The sequence below is a fragment of the Cebus imitator genome, unplaced genomic scaffold (assembly GCF_001604975.1).
Source record: "Cebus imitator isolate Cc_AM_T3 unplaced genomic scaffold, Cebus_imitator-1.0 Scaffold455, whole genome shotgun sequence".
Lineage (NCBI taxonomy): Eukaryota > Metazoa > Chordata > Mammalia > Primates > Cebidae > Cebus > Cebus imitator.
Window position 1 is genome coordinate 2,105,327 of NW_016107770.1, and position 6,674 is coordinate 2,112,000.

At 33.8% G+C, this 6,674-nt stretch overlaps 1 long non-coding RNA gene across 1 annotated transcript in view; it reads right to left on the reverse strand.

The window, feature by feature from the left end:
* LOC108291469 overlaps positions 1-6,674 on the reverse strand; it is a 19,779-nt gene that overhangs the window by 8,379 nt on the left and 4,726 nt on the right. Inside the window, exon 2 of the long non-coding RNA XR_001819915.2 lies at positions 1,718-1,721. This is a non-coding gene — a long non-coding RNA (uncharacterized LOC108291469). The remainder of the gene's footprint in view (positions 1-1,717; positions 1,722-6,674) is intronic.

The window sequence follows — 6,674 nt, forward strand, 5'->3', positions numbered from 1 at the left end:
AAAAAAAAAAAAAAAGAAAAAAGAAAAAAAACCCACCAATGATGGATATCTCCATCAATGTCATATTTTGGCCATAACCTTGAAATATTCTCAGTAGATTTAGAAACGTTACAGATTGCAAAATGGCCACAGAGCTTTGCAGCTCCTTTACCATAGGTGGAGCCTATTTTCCCAGTCCTTGCAACTTCCTCTCACACCAGGAACTCATATGCCACTATGTGAACAGACACCAGTTTCGCGGGGTTTGAGAGACCACATGGAGCAAATCCCCAGCCATCCCAGATGGCTCCTGCCTCAGCTATCTCAGCAGAGGCCCAAACATGGGTGAGCCTAGCAGCACTATATGGGGCCATCCACAGAACCACTGCAAGTGAGCCCAACACTAATTGTTGATCCAAATAATTATAAGAAAATACATGGTGGTTGTTTAAGTGACTAAGTTTCCATTAAAAGTTCAATGATACAAAACCAATATATTTTGTCTATTTTCTTTTATTACAGTTACTAGAGGTCATAACATCTAAATTCCATTGTTTCACATGTACCTTTAACAGGCTTACCTTTTTAATCTTCTCTTTCACTTTATATAAAAGGCAAATGCAATCCTGCACCATTTCTGTTCTCTCACATCCATTTCCCAAATAATTCTATTATAGCTTAAATGTATGCTTCTCTCCATTTTTATCCTACTAGGCACAACCCTAGTTTGCGCTTCCATTGTCTTCTATTTGCATTATTAATGTAACAGTCTCCTAAACACACTTCTTAAATACAACAGGTTCTCTTTCATTTGCATCCTGTTGACATGTTTTGCCTATAGAACCATCCTTCTGAAATATCAACCTGTACATCGTGCTCTCTTGCCTGTATCTTTCAATGGTTCCCATTGCCTGTGAATAAGTCCCAGGCTCAGAATGACATACGGATCCTAGATTTATTTTAGTCGTCATTTCCTACATCCACAGCTGACACCCTATATAGTCCAGACATAAAGAATTACCCCAAACTAAGAATGATCAGTAAATCATTTGTGGATAATCTGGACTACAATATAACCATCATTCTCCTGTATAAATTCTGTTCATCCACAAAATTCATAATCCCTAGAAAGACTTTCCTGATTGTACTCTCACTCCATTTTCTGCTCTCTGTATAATTATTAAATAAGTTATATCTGGTTATGCAAAGTATAATTATTGAAGTATATGGGGCATAGTCATTTTGACTCTCACAGCCATGAAAATCTTCGTCCTTTAAGGCAATTTTCTGTTTTTTTTTTTCATGTTTAAGTTTTTCTTTTTTTATTTGTGTGTTTAAAATTTTTATACATGTTTCCAACTTATACTCTTAAAAGCCATAGCTAATTTGGCCATCAATCAGGTCACTAAAAAAAGAAATTAAAAAACTTATTAACAAACAAAATTGTGTAAATTTGTGGTATATGACATGATGTTTGGAAATATATATCCATTGTGAAATGGTTACATGAAGTCAATTCACATGTGCATTACCTCACATATTTATCATGTGTTTTTGGTGAAAATGCTTAAAATCTACTTTTAGAAATTTTAAGTATATGGTACATTGTATTAATTATAGCCACCATATATTGTACAACAGATCTCTTGAACTTATTCCTTATGTCGAACTGAATTTTCTATCCTTTGGTCAACATCTCACTGATCTTACCTCCCTCCCTCCAACCCCTGGCAACCACCATTCTACTCTCCGCTTCTATGAGTTTGATGCTTTTAGAATTCAAATATAAGTGAGATCGATCATCTGGTATTGAAGAAAATGTTTTTCCTGGTGATTTTGCTAACAGAAAAGGAATAACTGAAATATTTCCATTTGAATTTTTGGACAATTTACTTAAAGTGTCAGGACCCATTTTCTTCATTCATAGGAAACAAAAAATCATATTTACTTTGTCTGGTATATTTTATGTGAAAGTATTTCAGTGGTGTCTGGGACATATTTTTCCAGTGAATAAAAGTCATCTTTTTCTTGATGTGACAAACTAGTTCTGATATCACTTAAAAAAACAACAAAAAAAGATTTTAACATTCTTTGGGGCTGTGATAACATTTTTGAAACACCTGTGTCACCACTCACAGGAACCAGTTTGAAGGAAAATACTAATTTGCATGTATAAGTTCTCACCTTATTTTTTCAATAGTTGTCCTGTGAGGTAGATTGCATTCCAAATACTTTGTCTGTAGATATGTGGCTGACTAGGCATTGGTATTTATGGTATTCAAAGGAAAGTTTGTGAGAGGTGAGTCCCTCCCTTATGCTGTTTCTCATTCTTACTCACCTGAAATAGTTTAGGAATGAGGAGGTTTAAGGACCTACCAAAATTAGGAATGCCTTCCCTTCCTAGATAGACTACAATGTTTTCAGAGTGAGGTATCTGGATACCAGAGTGAGAAAACAATCCAATGGTTTTTATGTTTGGGAATTAAGAACTGGTACCTGTGCCACTTCCACATCGCCATTGAAGGTGGGAGGCTGCTATTGACATATTCCTGAACCCAACTCAGGAATGTTTTATGCAGTGTTTGTCTGCAGGTATTCACATGCTCTCCATGGGCAAGACCAGGAGCCTATTTCTAATTATTCTAAGCAGTTAGAATCCTTCTAACACTGAAGAACAAAAATTTATATTCTTCAATAGAATCAGTGAACATCAAGTACCCATGCTTTTTTGACAAGAAGACACGTCCCAGAGAAATTCTGTAACACACATTTTTCCCTTGTTGTGCAATTCTCTTTCTTTATTACTCTATTTTGTAGAAGAAGACACATAAATTGTAGGAGTTCCTTGCTCAGGCAATTCCATGTATTATATAAAGGAAAGGAAAACACTATTATAAAGGATATGCCTAGCAGGCTCCCCAAGGCTCTCTCATGAGACAGGATGTGTAGCAGAAGATTGTTGAGAGCATGGGAGGTTCGGGAGCCTGATTCACTAATGGGCTCTTAAGATTTAAACGTTAATACATAAAATGGCTCGATTGTTTTTATGTGAGATGGTTCTATAAGTTTGTATGCAGCTTTTTGTCCCTTGAATTATTTTCCTAAAACAAATTATAGACATAGAGATTATCTTTTCATTAACACTAGACTTGCAGTTGTTTGGAAGAGAGTTCCTTATTCAGCCTTTGTTTCTTTTATTGTTATAGATTTATTCGGGGATTTGACTTCTTGAATCAACTTTGACACTACTTCTATTTTATCAGTATCTTTCTTTGTTTTTTATAGTGTTTTGAGCTTGGTTTTGCTTCAGCTGATATGGCTTCTTTTGGGGTTTTTTGGCCTTTGCCGGATATGATATGGTCCATGCCCCTCTGTTTAGCCTTTCTTTGTCATTTGGTGTTCCATGTCATATTTTTGGTAGAAAAAAACACTGCTGGACTTAGTACATTAACCTAATTAATTGCTTTTGCCTTTGAAATTTCTATTCTATTCACTTTTAGGATGATAGCTGATATGTTTCCTTGTATTTCTTTCATCTTATTTTATATTTATTAAACGTGTGCATTGTTATTAAGGTACAATTTCCAAAAACTAAGAACACAAATTTTGAGTATGATGTTCAGCAATTTTTTTACATAGGAGCATATGCAGACAACTGTCACCCAGATCAAGATACATAGGAGTGGAATTGCTGGATCAATTTAGTAGGCATATGTTTAATCATATCAGAAACCATCCAATAATTTTTCAACAAGTATCATTTTATACTTTCACCAGCAAAATACAAGTTTAAGTTATCCCGTCTGCTTGCTATCACTTCATATTGTCAGTTTTAAAAAATTTGCCTATTCTGCTGCACGGGTTCTGATATCTTATTGTGATTTTAATTTATATTTCTCTTGAATATCTTTTCCTATGTTAATGGAAATTTGGTTATCTTCTCATATTAATAGCCTAATGAAAACTTTTATCAATTAAAAAAAATTAGTCCATCTAAAAACAGAGTTGTGTGTCTTTTTCTCGATTTGTAAGTTTATTATAAATGTTGATTAAAGGTCTTTGATACGTGAATTACATATTTTCCCAACATATGAGAATTTTAAAACTTTCTTAATTGTGTCTTTTTTGAGGGCATGTTTTTTGTTTGCGTGTAGTCCAATTTACTTTTTATTACTTATTAAATAGTGTAGTTTTCATCCTGACCAAGCACTTATTACTAATGCTGAGGTTAACATACATTCCTATATCCTTCAGAAGTTTTATAGTGTTAGCTCTTGCATTTTGCTCTCTGTTACATCTCAAATTAACTATTGTGAATTTGGGTCACAGTATACTCTTTCCATATGGGCATCCAGTTTTTATAGTATAATTGGTGAAAAGACCTTGTAATCCCCATTGAATTCTGGTGGCGCTTTAGGGGGGAAAAAAACTCTAGTAATCATATATGACTAGTTGTATTTCTGGACTCTTCTCTGTTTCTTTGATTTATTTTTGGTCCTTAGGTTAACACCACACTATGTTTACTACTGTAGCTTCACAGTAAGTCCTGAAATCAGATAATGTAAACATTCCAATTTTATTCTTTATCTTCCATCCTTGTCTTGGTTAAAATAATTCCTTTGCACTTCAGTATATACTTGAGCAACAACTTGTTAATTTTAATAAAATTTTTGGACTTTTTATTGGAATTGCATTGAATTTTTATATCAATTGAAAAAGAAATTGCGTTATAAAATAGTGAGTATTCTAGTATGTCTCCACTTATTTCAATCTTCTCTAAGCCCTAAAACATTTTATACTTTTTGGTTTAGAAATCCTGCCATCTTCCACTGAAATTGGATTCTTGATACTTAGTGTTTTCTAATGCTATGGTGAATGGTATTCTTTATGAATACCATTTTAGAGCCGTTTTCCAACAGTTTGTGGCTGTTCTATAGGCAAGCAATTGATATTTTCTATTGATCATGTGTCCTGTGATCTTGCAAATTATTTTGAACAATTTAATAATAATTAATAATTTAATAATTTAAAAGTATATTTCATAGGATTGTATAGATATAATGGCATGCCTGTAAGTAATGACAGCTAAGACAATTTTACTTATTTCATAAATCTAATCTTTCATTTCTTTTTTCTTGCTTTATCCACAGGTGAGGACCTTCAGTATAATGCTGTCTAGCAGTGGTGAAAGTAGACAATTTGCCTTCTTCTCTGAATTAAGAGTAAAATGTTTAATATTTAAACATTATACAAACATTATATATGCCTAGCTTTTTTCGACATATCTTTTATCAGACTGATGAAATTATCTTCTGTTCCTAGTTTTCTGAGAATGTATACCATAGTTATTTTTATCAATTCCTTTTTCATCTATCAATAATTTTCTTCTTAATGACATATCTCCCTCCCTCCCTCCCTCCCTTCCTTCCTTCCTTTCTTCCTCTCTCCCTCCCTCTTTTTTTTCAGAGTTTCACTCTTGTTGCTCAGGCTGGAGTGCAGTGGTGCAATCTTGGCTCACTGCAACCTCTGCCTCCCGGGTTCAAGCTATTCTCCTGCCTCAACCTCCAGAGTAGCTGGGATTACAGGCATCTGCCACCATGCCCGGCTAATTTTTTGTATTTTTAGTAGACACGGGGTTTCACCATGTTGGCCAGGCTGGTCTCCAGCTCCTAATCTCAGGTGATCCACTGCCTTGGCCTCCCAAGCTGCTGGGATTACAGGCATGAAACATTGTGTCCAGCCTGACTGATTTTCAAATGCTATACCAACCTAATTTCCTGAGATAAAGCCCAGTTGGTCATGATATGTCTTTTTAAATTTATCACTGAATTAATTTTTCTATTGTTTTATTAGGATGTTTACATCTAAATTCACAAAAGGTATTGGTCTATAATTTATTTTTTCCTGAAAAATAGTTGCTAAGTTTTGGTATCAAGTTTTAATTAGTCTCATAAAGCAAGTTAGGAAGTTATTCCTCTTTTTTTTTTTTTTTTAAATAATGTGTGTATTGTTGCTATTATCATTTTCTTAAGGGTTAATAAAGAAGTCTGAAGACTGGACCTGGATTTTTAAATTGAGGTGTTCACTCCCTAATTTTAAAATTCAATTCATTTAATAGATAGAACAATATTTAGAGCTTCTGATTTTCCCCTTCCATTAGTTTCAGTAAGCTACATTTTTCAGGATTTTCTTTGTATCAACAAAGATGAAAATTGTGTTAGCATGATGTATTTTAAAAGTAATATTGTTATTAACTCAACCCTTGTAGAATCTTTGGTGATGCCTTCTATATACAGTTTTTGGTATTTGTTTAACTTAGGGGTATGTGTGTGCATGTGTGTGTGTGCCTATGCATGTGTGTAGATGTATTTAATTTCCAAATATAAGTGTGTTTCTGAATGTATCTTTCTGTTACTAATTTCTACATAAATTGCATCTGTAGAGTGAGTTCTGGAAAATTTATAGCTTTATCTCTTAAAATATTAATTCCCCTCAATTTCTTCCTTCTGTGGCCTCTAAGTCTATATATGCCAGAGTTTCTTATTTAATTCTCAGAATCTCTAATTGTGTTTTTTTTCCCCATTTATTTATTTTATTGCATTTTAGGTTTTGGGGTACATGTGAAGAACATGCAAAATTGTTGCATAGGTACACACGTGGCAGTGTGATTTGCTGCCTTCTTCCCCATCACCTAC